This window comes from Giraffa tippelskirchi, chromosome 5 (assembly GCF_054371585.1).
Source record: "Giraffa tippelskirchi isolate mGirTip1 chromosome 5, T2T-mGirTip1v1.2.pri, whole genome shotgun sequence".
Lineage (NCBI taxonomy): Eukaryota > Metazoa > Chordata > Mammalia > Artiodactyla > Giraffidae > Giraffa > Giraffa tippelskirchi.
Window position 1 is genome coordinate 20,202,105 of NC_137279.1, and position 16,184 is coordinate 20,218,288.

Here is a 16,184-nt window from a genome sequence, read left to right on the forward strand (position 1 = left end):
ATGGTAGAGTGGTTTCAGGCTAGAAAGTTGGCTTTCTTAAAAGGCCAGTGGTTTGGATGGCCCATTATGGGCAGGATAGATATTGGATTTCAAATGGGGGCAATAATTTTACCCTGCATCCCACAGGTGAATAGAGCCTAATGTAGCAGTTACTAAGAAGAGATTTACTTCCTCCTTTTGCACCTGTTTTGACATTTCATATAGTTTCATGGCCCACTTGACTTTAGTGGAACCACAGAGACTTTTTCTGGAATTACAAAGCCCAATTTTGCATTTTCTTTTTCCTTTTTTTTAAATCTTGGCCCCTCATTTTAGTTTAAAATGTTTTATTGACATATAGTTGATATACAATATTATATAAGTTACAGGGATACAATATAGCAATTCACATTTTTAAAGGTTATACTTGATATATAGTTATTCTAGAATATTGGCTATATTCCCTATGTTGTATGATATATCCTTGTAGCTTATTTATTTTATACATAGTAGTTTGTACCTCTTAATCCCCTACCCCTATCTTGTCCCTCTCCCCGGTCCCCAACAGTAATCAGTAGTTTGTTCTCTGTATCTGTGAGCCTGCTTCTTTTTTTATATTCACTAGTTTGTTGTATGTTTTAGATTCCACACATAAGTGATATCAGGCAGTGTTTGTCTCGCACTGCATTTCCTTTTGAGTGGCAGAGTCCCATGAAGAGGAAGAATAAATACTGTGAAAGGAGTGAGGTCACTAGCAGAGAATTCTAAGCCCTGAGATTCCTGGCAGCAAGATCCCCACTGCTTGCCAGAGTGGCACTTGAGGCTTTCACTGTTTGGCCTCTTCACACTGCTCAGATCTGCTCCTTGATGTTCCTCTGAAATGTGGTCACCCCTCAGGGCCAGGCTTTAGGACCTGGGGGTTCTCCCAGAGAATGATGTGGGAAGAGACATTTCTTTGCCTCTTCCACCCTCTCCACTCCCACAGCCCATCCTTGTGTCTTTCCATGGTGCCCACGAGACATCACCCATACTTCCCGTGGCTACACCCAGCTTTCTTCACAAGCAGGGCTTCCTGCCACTCAGCCTGCTGGTCAGTTGTGGATGTGGTGTCACCTGGTGCCCTGGGTCCCAGGGGAGCATCCTGACCTCAAGCTCAGCAGATTTCAAGCTGAAGACCAGAGAACCCATTGGTGAACGGGTGTAAAATGTGTTTGGTGCCTACACCCAAGATTTAATTCTATGTACCACAAAGGGATCAGGGAGTGGATGCAACAAGTGAAATCTCAGTTGGTTCATTGGTTTTAAATTCCTTCCCCACCAGATCTTTCACCAGAGCTATTAATTTCTCCTCCATTTTTCTCCTTTCATTTTCTCTACTTAGGGAGCTAATCAACCATGACAAGAACAAGACGCCAGCAGCCAGGGGAAGAGGAAAACAGGAGGCTGGATCCTCTGCAGTCTGGACCATGGGCTCCTGACCTGACTGTATCCCATCTCACAGGAACGAGTTGTCTCCCCATCTTCCTTCCTGCTTATAACTCAGGCCCTCCACAAGGGCCCGTCCTCATGGGGTCCACTAACAAGGAAGCAAGTCATTCAGTCATGTCCAACTCTTTGCGACCCCATGGACTGTAATCCACCAGGCTCCTTTGTCCACGGAATTCTCTAGGCAAGAATACTGGAGAGGGTTGTCATTTCCTTCTCCAGGAGATCTTCCTGACCCAGGGCAGAAGTACAGAAAGGGTGACTTTGCTTCAGGGGTAGAAGGGGAGGAAGGAGCTGGCGGTTGCCAAGGGAATAAAGAGTCCTATGTGAGTCTAAGATGTTCTTGGCCTCAGAACCGGGGATGAGCATGGAGATGCACCAAAGCCCCCAGTGCAGGATGTAAAACAGAAGTGGCCCTGGCTGAGGTTAATGGGGCAGCTGGTGACCCACTTTGCATGTGCTCCCAGGAGGCTAAAGTTAGTTCTGGCTCACACCAGGTGGAAGGGCTTCATTTAGCTCTTCCCCACCACCGTGCTGGGGGCTTGCTACACTTTAGTTACAACAAGGTCTGCCGCCCTTTCAGAGTCATAGATGGGGCTCCAAGTCATCACTGTGTCTGTGTAAAGTCAGGGGAAAATCACAGCTACTCCTTCCCCTTCCCCCAGGCCTGGACATCATCGATGTAAAATCTGGCTGAAATGGACCAAAGGATTGTTGAGTGTTGCCTAGTTATCCTACGGCCATCATGTCCTTCTCTCTCTTCACTCCACCGCAAACCTAAAATATCACCAGATTCCACAAGAGAGGCTCAGCCTGGCATTGCTAACAGACTTCACCGGATCCATTTCCATTCACTTGTCTCCTATTAGGGGCTTCCCAGGTGGCGCTAGTGGCAAAAAACCCAATTCCAGTGCAGAAGACACAAGAGACCCGGGTTTGATCCCTGGTCTCGATCCCTGATGTCCACTGGGTTGGGAAGATCCCCTAGAGAAGGACATAGCAACTCACACCAGTGTTCTTGCCTGGAGAATCCCACGGACAGAGGAGCCTGGCGGGCTACAGTTCAAAGGCTTGCAAAGAGTCGGACATGACTGAAGTGACTTAGCAGGCATGCCTGTCTCCTATAACATTACTCCCTGTGCTTGCCACCCTTCTGACCTCTGACCCCATGATGGCCTTCCTTTCTGTGGTCTGGCCTCATTTCCTTACACCCAATGCTCAGCTTCTCAGGCCTTCCATTTTCTTCCTTCCTTCACTCTGGTTTGCGTTTCCTTTGCAGTGAGCCACCTTGAACCATGCAGGCCCCCAGCTGTGCAGGACCCAGGAGGAGGGCACCCCCCAAGCAGGGTACCTGGAGGAGGGGGAGGGGTGTTGACCAAAGAGCCCATGGGAAGAGGAGGTCTGTGGGCTGTGTGTCTCAGCTGTGGGATCTGAACAGAACCCTAAAGTCTCGGCCGGGAAACAAGGACCCTGTTGGCCATACCCTAGGGGCACCCATGTTGTGCAAAAGTATGTTGCCCCCAACTGTGTTTTTGAAAGGCTACACATTAGAGAGAAATTTTTTTTTTTCTTTTTAAAAAGGAGTGGGGGGTGGGGTGGGCAGGGAGGAAAGGGTGGTGGTCTTAGTCAGGATGTGAGACACCCTCTCGGCTGCCTCGAATCAGAGGCTGTCAAGGGCTGGATGAAGTCCTGCCCACCGCCGTCTCTCCGTGACCCTGTGGGAGTGTGGTAGGGAGGAGGGCCAGATGGGGTAGAGATGGAGGAGAGCTCATAACCCCTACCTCGGGCAGCCTGCCCGGCCAAGTGAGTGAGAGAACATCCCCTTTTTTGGTCTTGGAGATTAAGAGCAGTTATCTTGTCAGGAAAAAGTTATAGATTCTAATGCTTCCAAACCCAAGAGGCCCCAAGGTTGGTGACTGGATGCTGATCACTAGAACAACAGGCAAGCAAGAGGAAAGGCTGAGGGGGACTGGGGCGGCGTTTAGGAAACTTGTCACCATAAAACCACCTGACCTGTATTTGAACATGGTCTTTTTCCCTAGCTTGCCGACAGTGTGACCTCCACAGAGCCAGGTTCTTGGTGCTGCACCAGTGACAGCAAAAGACACAGAAGGCTGTGTTCACGAGGAGTTACATAGCTGATGGGGGAGGGGAGACAGGACCCAGGAACACCCAGCAGGATCTGTACGAACAAATATAAGAATTCTTTGCCGGAAGGAAAAAAAGAATTCCTCGGGGATAGACAGCAGCAGGGCTGATGGTCCCCAGCAGCTGCTACAGACACACAGACAAACATGACCACGTGGTCCTTGAGATCAACCTTGGAGACTGATCCAGATTCCTCAGATCAGTTTGAAGCTCACAAATGCTGTTTCCAGGGGTTTATTCCGGAAGAGACGTTGGCTCATCTGGGAATCACTTTGGAGCACGTTCCCTCTAGAGACCAGTTACAAACATCAGGGAACAGGTCCCCGCAGAGCAAAGTCACTCTATGTAGATGGTGAATTAGGCCCCAATAGAAGAGGCTCAGGATCCAATAGAAGAGGATCAGAAATAAGGGAGCCTCAAAAATAGCAAAATGGCTGCAAACTCCCACTCTTAAATCAACTCAGTCTCATTAACAGACCTCACACCTGAGGAATGGTTTTGCTTGTTTGTCCATTTCTCCCACGTGGAAGGAAACAGGTGCTAGGAAAGGTAAGTTATAAAAGAAAACTACTGGGACTTCCCTAGTGGTCCAGTGGTCAAGATTCTGTGCTTTCAATGCAGGGGGCACAGGTTTTACCCCTGGTTGGAAAACTAAGATCTGATGTGCCACAGGGCAAGTAAGCTCGCCCACCACAACTGCTGAGTCAATTCTGGAGCCCGTGGGCCACAACTAGAGAGTCCGTGTGCTACAACATAAAGCCCTACTTTCCCAATGAAAGTGCTACAACTAAGACCCAATGCAGCCAAATAAATGTTTTAAAAATTAAATTAAAAAAAAAAAGAAAGAAAAGTACTGCCTTATCCTAATTAACTGGGAACAAACACAGAGATGACTTCTTTCCTATGAAAGTTAAAGCTGTAGGAAGCGGAACCAGGGGTTCTCAACCCGGGCACTGTTGGCATTATGGCCTGGAGAGTTTCTTTGTTATGAGGGGCTGTCCTGTGCATTGTAGGATGTTTAGCAGGTCTCTGTTGACTGGGCCCTGGTGTGCAACAACCAAAAATGTCTCCCACCACTGTCAAAGGCCCCCTGGGGACAAAGTCACGTGCAATAGAGTCTCACTGAGACAGATGAAGGGGTGGGGTCCCAGGCTGCACCAGGGACAAGCCTCCCACTCATTTGGAAAGGGCTTGACTTCCAAAATTGAAACAGAATCACAGGAGGGTCAGTGAAGGTCACAGGGTTCAGCGTGCTCAAATTCAAATGATGTGTGGTGCCTTCTCGAGAAAAAAACGTTTGAGGATTTCCAGGGTCGATATAAATTACTTTTATAGCGTCGTTAGTTAGATGTGTACACACATGAAACCGGGCATGCATCCCACAGGTTTGTAACTTCTACAACTATAAAATCAAAACAGCTTCACGATTGTGACAACCCAACAGCAAACCAATAAATCTTAAGTTAACAGCATTCCTTTAACGAGACAGATGGCATGATTTTGTGGAGTAAACTGCCCCTGGCTTTGTCACTGGGTGTCAAGTCCTCTTGGGGGTAGGGCATTGTCCCCTGACTCACTTCTCACACAGTACGATCTCTTCAAACTTCCATGAAAACTCTGGCTGTGGGCCTTCCATGAGGTCACTTGGCAAACGCAGACACTACTCATGAGGGCCACCTGTGCGTTCACCTTACCAGCCCGAGACAATCGAAGCAACACCTCTGGGCCCCAGCGTGATCATAACCAGAGAGTGATGCTGGCTCTGTCAGCTTTAAGGTGGACTCACAGAGGACCCGGATGAAGTGCGTGTTCTTCATAGTCTCATCCAAATGGGAAAATTTTCTTATTTTTAAAGAATTAAAGTCCCCACAGAGAACTCCCAAGAATACACCAGGAGACTCTCAGAGGAGTTCTAATAGGGTCTGATCCTCTTTACAGATGGGGTTCGAGACCCTGAAAACTGCCCTGGAAAACAAGTGGTGAGGCTCAGGGCTGGCTGGAAAGGGGCCTGGGCTCTGGCGGCCAACGCCCTTTCCTCTCCATCCCAGCACCACATTAGAGAATTCTTACATGAGACTCTGCATAAGATTTAGCTTATTGTTTTAAATGTTCATTCAACTGAACATGTCCATTTTTTAAAGTAACTAAATTGATCTAGGGGGTTTCTTTTTTGAAATCTCAGTCTTTTAGTGTTTGTGCACACTTGGTGCCAGATGTGTGTGAAATACGACATACACATTTACATAAAAGTTCATTAAACATTAATATCCAGTTTAGGGACTTCCCTAGTGGTCCAGCGGCTAAGACTTTGAGTTCTCAATGCAGGGGGCCTGGGTTTGATCCCTAGTCGAGGAACTAGACCCCACAAGTCACAGCTAATGAATTCTACATGTTGCAATGAAGGATTTCACAGGCTGCAACTAAATATCCCATGTTCCACAACAAAGATCAAAGATCCTGCATGCTGTGACCAAGACCTGGTGAAGTCAAATAAATAAATATTTTTTAAAAATCTTTAAAAGTATCTAGTTTAGCGAAAAATTGTGAAGTAAAAACTCATGAAATCACAGCCCGGTCAAGAAACAAAACATTTCCAGTGCCCAGAAGTCCCGAGTATAATTTGTGATCACAATCCTTCCTTTCCTCCAAAAGTAATTGCCATCCTAACCCTTCTTATAACGATTCCCTGGCTTTTCTTTACAGTGGTACCCTCTCTATATGTATCCCTAAACAACAGACTGAGTTCTGCCTGTTTGTTTAAGAGCTTCTACCAATTGCATCTTGCTTCTTTTGCTCAACATTCTGTCTGTGGAATTCATCCCTGTTATTGTAAATGGCTCTGGTTCTCACTTATCCTTTCTAAGTCAGGCAGACATTTGGGTTGTTTCCAGCTTGGGGCTATTAGGAATAATGCTTCTGTAAACATTCTTGTGTATACCCTGATCCACAGGAAATATATACACATTTACCTCCAGGGCATTTTCCCACAGTGGCATTTCTTCATTTGTCAACAGGGTGTGTGAATCTTCAGCCTCAGTAGCCAGTGACTATTTTCCAAAGTCATTACTTCAATTGAAAGTCCCACTAGTAGTGGTTCCCATTATTCTCTGTCCTCATTAGCGCTTATTATTGTCAAACTTTAAAACTATAACTGTCGGGTGGGTGGGTAGAGATATCTCATTATGGGTTTAATTTGCATTTCCCTGGTTACAGAGAAAAAAACAAAATAAAGTACCTCTTGCCTCAGTCATTGGGCACATGAATTTCTTCCTATGTGATGTGCCTGTTCAAATGTTTTGCCCTCTTTCTATTGTCAAATTTAAATTTTCTTCTTAAATCAATGTTATCTTTATCAAAATTTTGTTTGACACAAATGTATGCCCATCTTTCAAAGTACTTCTGCTTACCTGAGGACTGTATACAGCTAAAGGCAAAATGTCTAAGATCTGCAAGTTTGGAAGTGATTGTTTTTTCCACTCCAAATCATTAAAAAGATAACAATAGAGGTTCACGGAGGAAATACCTATCCAGATCTTTTTTCTTGCCTTCACTTTCCAAATTCAACATCCTTTTATTGAGTTTGCTCCCTCATGTTTTCCTATATTTTCATAGAGAATAAACATACCCTTATATAGCACTGTACTTTGTTAAAATCACCAAGAACAGACAAAGTCATTTATTATTTTATTCTGTATTTCTCAGTGCGGTGTGTTGTATGCACTGTTATGAGTAAGCTAGATGTCAACAGTGAAGTGGTTGAATATATATGACAATGCAGCTGAGATTTTAAATAAAATACGCACATACGACTCTAATAGTTATGATATCTAATAAAAAATAAACAGCTCAAGCCTCAGCTCTAGGTTTTGCTCCCCTTATCTCGTTCAGACATTTGGGGATGAGCTCATTGGCAAAGAGCGAAGCCCATATAATCTGCCATTAAATAAATTATTCAGTAATCTGTGATGCCCTTGTAACATGAGAATCCCCTATTAAAAAAATAAATGGCTGCACTGCTTATGGAGGCATGTGCCTACTGTATATAGTCTTTATAAAAGTTGCCTTGCTAGTGAACCCAATTAGGCCTCTCTGGTCTTCTACAGAATTGATGTTTGTTGCAGGGTTTTTATACTCAACCATTTACATGCATATGCATGGGTATGTGATACGTATACACACACCCAGAGAACCATCAGAGAAAGTCCAAGCACGTATGAGCTATTTGTTAGAGCTGTCTCATTTTTTCCATAACACTTTGGACCCTCGAATAGGGACAAAGTGAGTATGGGACATCCTATGATAGTCATAGGAGTTTCTGGCTGTATCCAAGCAACTGGGTCTCTACTTTTTTTAAAGTAAACATTTAAGTTATCTGCTAAAAGCATCAATTTCCTCCAGACAAATAAAAACATGGACACCGAGTTTCCCCTCTTACCTCTCATTTTCCCCCAGGGGTGAGTAGAAGGCCTGAAAGCTGGGGTGGGATCCGGGCTGCACGGAGTTGAGGAACTGAGGAGGCAGCTTACAGATCAGAACTGGGCAGAGAGCCTAAATGCATTCTCCTTCTGGAAGGGCTGGAAAAGAAATAGGTGTCTATTTTTCATTGTTTAATTTTTTGATTAGAAAAATATCTTATGAACGTAGAAACATAATTGGTATGTGGACTAAGCAATTCCCTTTATCGTAGGCTCGTGACGGTCAGAATAGCTCATTAACTACATTATTCATGCAGTATTTGTCACTTTTGAGTTGGCAATTACTGAAAATGTTTCAACACTGCATCAGGTCATGTCTCAAAAGCAGACACTGATAGAATATTAAGCATGTTGAAAAAAAATGTAGATTGATGAGTGAAATGGAATTATGTGAATACTAGTGGAAATTAGGTGGAAAATTTGAAATTTTGCAACACTTCACAACAGTTGTTTAGTAAAGAAGCTTCTGAAAAAACAATACATGAGACAGAGAAAGACAAATACTGTATGATATCACTTACTTGTGGAATTTAAAAAAAAACACAACAAACTAGTGAATATGACAAAAAAGCAGCAGACTCACAGATAAAGGGAACAAACTAGTGGTTACCAGTGGGGAGAGGGAAGGTAGGAGAGGCAGTATAGGAGTACGAGATTAAGAGGTACAAACCACTATGTATAAAAATAAACTACAAGGATATATTGTACAACTAAGGAAATATAGGCAATATAAAGGCAATAATGACTATAAGTGAAACATAAGCTTTAAAGTTGTAAACCACTATACTGTATACCTATAACTTACTAATACTGTACAACTATAGCTCAATTTTAAAAAAGTAAAAAAAAATAAGATAATGTGTTAGAAAAAACAATGCATGAAAGTTGCACAAATGAGTTTACAATTAAAAGCTGAAATATAAAAAGATTTCAGGACTTAAATTACCACAATGAGGTTCTACTACACACCCTTCAGAATGATTATAACATGAAGTAGTAATGATATCAATTATTGGCAAGGATGCACAAAAAATGAATCACTCATACTTTGCTGGTGGAGAACATTTTGATAGTTTCCTATAAAACTAAACATGCAGTTACCACATGATCGAGCAACTGCACTCTTGGGCAATTATCCCAGAAAATAAAAACTTACATTTTATCTTTATACAAAAATCTATATATGAACGTTCATAGCAGTTTTATCCATAATTGCCCCAAACTGAAAACAATCCAGATGTCCTTCAGTGGATGAATGGTTAAATTAACTATGGTACATCTATACGTTGGAATACAACCCAGCATAAAAAGAAACAGCTTATTAATACATGCAAAAACTTGGATGGATCTCAAGGGAATTGTTGCTATTGTTAGTTGCTAACTTGTGTCTGACAGTTTGCAACTCCATGGACTGCAGTGCACCAGGCTTCCCTGTCCTCCACTATGTCCCAGAGTTTGCTCAAATTCATGTTCATTGAGTCAGTGATCTATCCAGCCATCTCATCCTCTACTGCCCTCTTCTCCTCCTGCCCTCAATCTTTCCCAGCATCAGGGTCACTTTCGAGGGAATTAAATTGAGTCAAAAAAGCCAGTCCCAAAGATTGCATAGGTTTTGATTTCATTTATATAACATTCTTTTTTAATATGTTATTTATTTGTTTATTTTGGCTGCACTGGGTCTTCATTGCTGCACTCGGGCTTTCTCTAGCTGTGGCTTATGGGCTTCTCATTGCAGTGGTCTCTCTTGATGTGTACCATGGGCTCCAGGATCTGAAGGCTCAGTAGTCACAGCTCACAGGCTCTAGAGTTCAGGCTCAGTAGCATGGTGGATGGGCTTGGTTGCTCTGCAGCATCCTTCTGGAATCTTCCTGGAACGGGGATCAAACCTGTGTCTCCTGCATTGGCAGGTGGGTTCTTCACCACTGGACCACCAGGGGAGTCTTATATAACATTCTTGAAGCAACAAAAACATAGTAATAGAGAACAGGTTGGCAGGGGTTCGGGCTGGGGGTAGTGAGGAGGGAGCAAGACGAGGATGTGTGGCATTAGACAAAGGTAACACAAGAGATAGTGACTGATAAACGAAACTCCACATGTGATAAAATAGCAAAGAACTAAATACATACACATACGAGGGAAATATGAACAAGATCTGGGGATTAGACCAGTGTCAATATCCTGACTCTGATATTGTACCACTGTTTTATAAGATGTTTACCATTGGGGAAAATTGGGCAAAGAACTTATAGTATCTCCCTGTATTATTTCTTACCAATCACTGTGTGTGAATCTACCTCAAAATAAAGTGTTCAATTAAATTTTAAAACTTAAATGCAATCTGGTATTCTCATGATGGGCCTTTGTTAACCTTGTTACAGAAAGAAAGAATTCAGGTGTGAAGCTACAGAAAGACCAGTGGGGAAGCCCAAGAAGCCCGGAAAATGTTCAAAGTGGAGGACAAAAGCAGAGGCTGGAGTTATTCCTGCCCCTGTGTGTGCACATGGGTCAAGGAAAGGTGTCAGCGGAGGTTTTTTGGGTGCCAGGGCAGCGTGAGGAGGGAGCTGTTAGCAACAGGGATCTGCTATGTGCTAGTGAGGAAGCTTCCAGAGGCAAAGGAAGGGAATACATAGCACCTCCCAATGGGGGCCCAATTTCCAGCCGTGAGATTTTTTTTTAACTTCAGTAACTCAAACATCCTTGTTGTTGTTCAGTTGCTCAATTATGTCTGGACTGCAGCATGCCAGGCTTCCTTGTTCTTCACCATCTTCTGGAGTTTGCTCACACTCATGTCCATTGAGTCGGTGATACCATCCAGAAGCTAGAATGAATCCTCAAGCTGCTGGAACCCAATCGCATGTGCGTGTGTGTGTGATGGATTCAAACCACAGAGAACGTGGATAATATTTGGGTGGCTATGTATGAGTCACCACAGCTTCAACTGTGCTTCTGTTTGGTTATCAAACTGCAGTTCCACTGATAACCTCTCCAGGAGCGTATTCTCTGCGAGCAACGTGAGAAGGTGCTCGGGTTGAATTGAAAATTTGCCCTGAGTTTGCAATTATATGACCTTCTTTATTCAGACCTCAATTAACTCAGCTTTTGGATAAACTATGGTGAAGAAAAAGAATTGACCAAGAATGAAAAGAAATGGATGAGTCAAGGCAGGCACTGGGAGTCTGTTCCCTGAGACTGTGGGTGGGCTCAGTGGAACTTTAAAACCTTGAGGCCTCACCCCATCTTAGAGCCAGATGTGAGTGGAAGGGGCTGATAATAACCTAATGACTGACTGGAGTGGGGGTAGGAGTCCAGGAGATTAGTGAGAAAAACAAAACAGTCTTAGTACTTAGCATTCTGTTCAAAATTGCAAACTTCAATACTGATTTCTAAATAACAATTCATAGCCTGTACTATACTGGTTCCTTATCCCACTTCAGAAAGCAAGCAGGTTCTACAGCATTTGTTTCTTAATAGCTCTAGTTCTGATTATCTGTCATCTTGGTTCATTTGCTGTCCTTCAGGCACTCATTGTTGTTCTGTGTTTAAAAGACGGTTGATGTCCTTTATTTAGGTTTCTTAATGAACCTCAACCAGGCATTTTCAGCTTGAACAGTGAGATCTATATTTTTCCCTCTCTTGATGGCCCACCAGAGTAAAACAGATAGCTTGGGGTAAATACGGAAAAAAGATAAATTTTGGAGGCGGACAGAACTGCACTTGCCAACTGTGTGACCTCATCAACTTATTTAACTTCTCAGAATCTATATAGCAAAATACTTAAAGGTACCGGCTTTAGGAAGATGTGTCACATATATTCAATGGCATATTACTCCAACATTGAAAAAGATGAAATAATGCTATTTGTAGCAACATGGACGAACCTACAAATTGTCATATTGAGTGAAGTAAGTCAGACAGAGAAAGATATCATTGGATGTTGCTTATAAGTCAGACAGAGAAAGATATCATTGGATGTTGCTTATATGTGAAATCTTAGGAAAAAAATGAACTTATTTATAAAACAGAAACAGACTCACATACTTAGACAACAAACTTATGATTACCAGGAGGGGATGGAGGTGGGGAAGGCAGAGTTAGGGAGTTTGGGACTGACATGCGCACACTGTTATATTTAAAATGGATAATCAACAAGGACCTACTGTATAGAACAGGGAACTCTGATCAATATTATGTAACAACCTTAATGGAAAAAGAATTTTTAAAAGAATAGATACATGTATATGTATAACTGAATCACTTTGCTGTACACCTGAAACTAACCCAAGATTGCTAATCAACTATGATCCAATACAAAACAAAGTTTAAAAAAAACATTTTTAAACAAAACAAAAAAAGGGTATGATATGCAGGGGAGATAAATTTTGTGAACTTTGTGTATTTCCACCCAGAAAAGAACAGCAACACATTGTTATTTTACCAATGGGATTCAATTATATAAAATAAAATGTTCTCTATAAATATATATAAAAGTACAGGCTTTTGGATCAGACCACATGATTTGAATCCTACTACCACTATGTACTGCCTGAGTGTCCTTGAATAAATTACTAAACGTATTTAAACCTTATTTTCTTCACCTGTCAAATACATGTCACAGCTAGTTTCCCTCATTCCTTAATAATACACTCTTGGCTTTTAGCTGTGCCCGTGGCCTTCTAAATAAAGACCATATTTTTCAACCTCCCAGGTAGTTAGGTGTGGCTATGTGACTATGTTCTAAAATATCATGTGCAGTTTCTGGGAAGTATACTTAAAGGAAGGGTGTGTGCTCTTCTTTCAGCTTGTCTCCTGGAATGCAGATACGATGGCAGGAGCTAAGCAGTTATCTTAGACCATGACAATGAGAGCCATACTCTAGGGCTGGCAGAGTTGAAAGCTGAAAGAAGCTGCTCTCCCTGAATAGTTTGAACTTTCATTTAAATTCTAATGTGAGCAAATACAACTTGTGTATTTAAGCCACTGCTAACTCAGGCTTTTTGTCACATGTTATATGAACCTAATCCTAACTGCTAGAATAAAGATCAACATAGCTAAAAAGGGACATGAATGAAAAAGGACCTTCAAAAATTCTTTCCTCCTTAAAAGCAATGAGAAAACTTGCCAAAATGATCAGAATCAACTTTTTTTAAAACTCTGAAAATTAACAAAAGACTTTTTGGTTAGCCTATTTATTCAATTTGTAGGTATATATATTCAAGAAGAACCACTAGGTCTCAGCAAAAATAGCAAGCTTTGTGGCATTTTAATACGACCCTTTTCCAGCTCTATGGTGACCTTGAAAATCAAAAGCTTCCAATCGTGCTGAAAATTAGAAATCTGCCAGCCACGGGAGGGGGCAAAACAGGATTGAAGCACCTTTAAAAACCTCATTCCCAGAGAATGGTTGTTATTTGACTTGTTTGGTGATCTTGTGAAAGACCCCACTGGCAAGGCTATCTCTATTTGACCTATATTGGAGCTCACTCACATGACAGGCCTTTTACTCTGGTATTTCTCCTGACAAAAATTCAAGGCAATTATTTGATTTTATAGCTGCCTAAAGTGGTAGGTAACAGCTGCGGCAAACAATAAGCTAACCAAAAAATTCAAAAGGAAAAACTGTGGAATGAAATGTTTATAGGAACTTTGAAAAACCCTGACACATTCTTGGGACTCTACAAGGACGTAGGCATTTGTAGGGCTGAGCACATATTAGGAAAACACTCGAGAAAGCCCTAAATTCTCACCTTGAAGCTCTGAAAAGGGAGGAAATAAAGGCTAAGACAGAGCTGTCAACTGCCTGGCTAAGTATTGAATGTGAGATGTGAGAGATGAACGGTGAAGAAAGCTGAGCGCTGAAGAATTGATGCTTTTGAACTGTGGTGTTGGGAAAGACTCGAGAGTCCTTTGGACTGCAAGGAGATCCAACCAGTCCACCCTAAAGGAGATCAGTCCTGGGTGTTCTTTGGAAGGACTGATGTTGAAGCTGAAACTCCAATACTTTGGCCACCTCATGCAAAGGGTTGACTCATTGGAAAAGACCCTAATGCTGGGAAGGATTGGGGACAGGAGGAGAAGGGGACGACAGAGGATGAGATAGTTGGATGGCATCACCAACTCGATGGACACGGGTATGGGTAAACTCCGGGAGTTGGTGATGGACAGGGAGGCCTGGTGTGCTGCGATCCATGTGGTCGCAAAGAGTCAGACACGACTGAGCGACTGAACTGAACTGAAGTATTGAAAATGTGCTTCAACACTCTCCTCAGCAAAGACTAGGAGACTTATTAGTTCTAGGTATTTAAAGAAATCTCTGTGCAATTGTTAGCTGACCACTAAATTAATTAAACAGAGACTTCAGTGTTCAACCTAACAAAGAAAACAGATTTAGTTAAAAAAGAAACCACTAAACAAATAACAACAGCAAAACAAACCCAGGAAGGGTGGAAAATCTGATTTCCAAACTTGTCACATCATATTTAAAATATCTAATGTTCAATAATATTACCAGACAAGTTAGTAAGCAAGAAAATACAGCCCATACACAGGAAAAAAGCAATCAATAGAAACTGTCCCTGAAGAAATCCAAACATTAGATTTACTAGATGAGGACCTTAAGTCAGCTGTTTTAAATTTATTCAAAGAACTAAAATAAATCATGTCTAAAGAAATAAAGTATAAGAATTATATATCACCAGAGAATATTAATAAAAAGATAGAAATGTCACATACATATATACACATATAAAGAACCAAATAGAAACTCTGATGTTGAAATGGAAAATTCATTAGGGGAGCTCAAAGGAAGATGGGAACTGGCAGAAGAAAGAATTAGCAAACTTGAAAGATAGGTCAATTGCAAGTATCCAGTCTCAGGAATATAAAGAGAAAAGGGAAAGGAAAGGGAAGTCGCTCAGTCGTGTCCGACTCTTTGCGACCCCGAGGACTGTAGCCTACCAGGCTCCTTCGTCCATGGGATTCTCCAGGCAAGAATACTGGAGTGGTTTGCCATTTCCTTCTCCAGGGGATCTTCCCGACCCAGGAATCGAACCCAGGTCTCCCGCATTGGAGGCAGACGCTTTAACCTCTGAGCCACCTAAAGAGAAAAGGAAGAAGAAAAATGCATAGAACCTCATAGACTTGTGTGGGACAGCATTAAGTGTACCAACATATGCATAATTGGAGTTTCAAAAGGAAAAGAGAAAAAGGAAAAGAGCATTTGAAAAAATAATGGCTTAAAAAGTACTAAATTTGATGAAAACCTCAACCTACCATTCAAGATACTCAGCAAACTTCAGGTAGTATAAACTCAAAACATCTACATCTGGACACATCAAAATCAAACTGTCAAAAGCCAAGGCAAAAAGAGAAACTTGAAAATAGCAAGAGAGAATCAACTCATCATATACAAAAGGTTTTCAGTAAAATTAACTCTTACTCCAGTTAAAAGGCAGATATTGGCAGAATGGATAAAAACAAACCAATACAATAGAACTATATGCTTTCTATAAGAGGTATGTTTTAGACACAAATAAATTGAAAGTAAAACAATGGAAAGGATATATCATGTAAACGGTCACCAAAAGAGAGCTGGAGTAACTATACTGATATCAGATAAAACTTTACACAAATTAATTACATGTTATACTAACATATGACAAAATTGTTGCTAGGAAAAAAGAAGAAAATTTTATAATAAAAGGGTCAATCTATCAAAAACGTCAAAACAATTACAAACATATATGTACTTATCAGAGTCCCAAAGTACATGAAGTAAAAATGACAGAATTGAAAGGAGAAATACTAATTCAGCAATAACAGTTGGAAACTTCAAAACCTTGCTTTCAATGATAAATCTAAAAATGAGACAGAAGATCAACAAAAAAACAGAAGACCTGAACAGCACTATAAACCAACTAGACTTGACAGATCTACAGAATATTCCATACAACAATAGCAAAATACACGTTCTTCTAAAGTACACATGGACCTTTCTCTAGGATAGCCCTATGCTTGGCTATAAACAACTCTGAATAATATTAAAAGAATTAAAATCATACAAAGTACATTCTTCAACCACAATAGAATGAAACTGTAAAC

At 41.6% G+C, this 16,184-nt stretch overlaps 1 protein-coding gene across 3 annotated transcripts in view; it reads right to left on the bottom strand.

Moving 5' to 3' along the window:
* LOC145504693 (uncharacterized) overlaps window positions 1-16,184 on the bottom strand; it is a 171,812-nt gene that overhangs the window by 128,006 nt on the left and 27,622 nt on the right. For all 3 annotated transcript variants that reach the window (XR_014052426.1, XM_081485987.1, XM_081485986.1), the window contains exon 2: window positions 8,048-8,186. The gene's annotated coding sequence lies outside the window, so the exon portion shown is untranslated. The remainder of the gene's footprint in view (window positions 1-8,047; window positions 8,187-16,184) is intronic.